This window comes from Piliocolobus tephrosceles, chromosome 17 (genome assembly GCF_002776525.5).
Source record: "Piliocolobus tephrosceles isolate RC106 chromosome 17, ASM277652v3, whole genome shotgun sequence".
NCBI classification, from domain to species: domain Eukaryota; kingdom Metazoa; phylum Chordata; class Mammalia; order Primates; family Cercopithecidae; genus Piliocolobus; species Piliocolobus tephrosceles.
The window spans coordinates 74,838,471-74,839,934 of record NC_045450.1 but is presented as its reverse complement, the minus strand read 5'-3'; positions in this window follow the sequence as shown (position 1 = coordinate 74,839,934).

The following is a 1,464-nucleotide window of genomic DNA, read 5'->3' as shown; positions in this document are numbered from 1 at the left end:
CATCCTCCCATCATCCATCCACTCACCTCCTGTTCACCCTTCCATCCATCCATCATTCATCCATCCATCCGTTTATCCATCATCCATCCATCCTTCCATCCGTTCATCCTTCCATCTATCCATCACCCATCCATCTGTCCATTCATCCATCCATCCATTAACTCTCTATCCATTTGCCTGTTCATCCATCTTTCCACCAGCCATCCATTCACCTGTTCATCCTTCCATCCATCATTCATCCATCCATCCATTTATCCATATATCCATCCATCCACTCACCTCCTGTTCATCCTTCCATCCATCTCTCCACCCACTTATCCATCCATCCATCATTCATACATCCTTTTATCATCCATCCATTCACCCGTCTATCCATCCATTCACCTGCTCTTCCATCCATCAGTCCATTCATCCTTCCATCATCCATCCTCCATCCATTTATCCATTCATCTATCCATCCATCCATCATCCATCCATCCATCTGTTCCTCCTTCCATCCATCCATTTATCCATCCTTCCATCCATCCATCATCCATACATATTTCCATTATCCATCCACTCACCTCCTGTTCATCCTTCCATGCGTCCATCATCCATCCTTTCACCCATCCATCCACTCATCTATTCGTCCACCCATATATCATTCATCCATCCACCCACCAATCTACCTATTAATCCATCCCTCCATTCATCTATCTGTCCATTTGTTTATCCATACATTGGTCTATCCACCATCTATCCATCCATATGTACATACATCATCTACCCTCCACCCATCCATTATCTACCCACCCATACATACATACAGACATACACACATCATTCCACCCACCCATCCACCCATTCATCTGTCTGTCCATCCATCCATCCAAGCATTCATCTATCCACACACACACCCATCCATCCATGTGTCTACACATCTGCTCATCCATCCATCCACTCATTCCTAAGCCACTGCTGAGCACCTGTTGTATGCCTTTTCCCTCCCTGTAACTGGTTCCCTCACATCCTCCCCCAGTGGCCAGCATCTTCTCCCTGAGGGCAGAGGTGTGGCCCCTCACAGTGCCTAGCACCTGCTGGTATACAGCTCATGCTCAAAGAATGTGACCACTCAGTTAACACACAGAAGAACGTGCTCCAAGCGACACGTGGCACATCTCCTTACAAAATGAATCTATCATAGCGGCTGTTTTCAGAGGCTTTCCCAAACACAGTGTGATCTGGAACAAATTGTGAAGCCCACGAGCCTGGTGAAACTTTCATTATTGAGCACCTGCTGTATACCTTCTTGAGCTGAGGAGAAGGATCAAGAGCTCATGGCCAAGAGGGGACCAGGCCCACCCACAAACCCTGTTGATGTGCGGCCCTGAGCCTGCAGCAGGGATGTGGCAACGCAGAAAGGAACCAGGTGATGGGCTCCCAGCAATCTGGGGGCCACGGAGACTGTTTGAGTGCGGGGGGGGG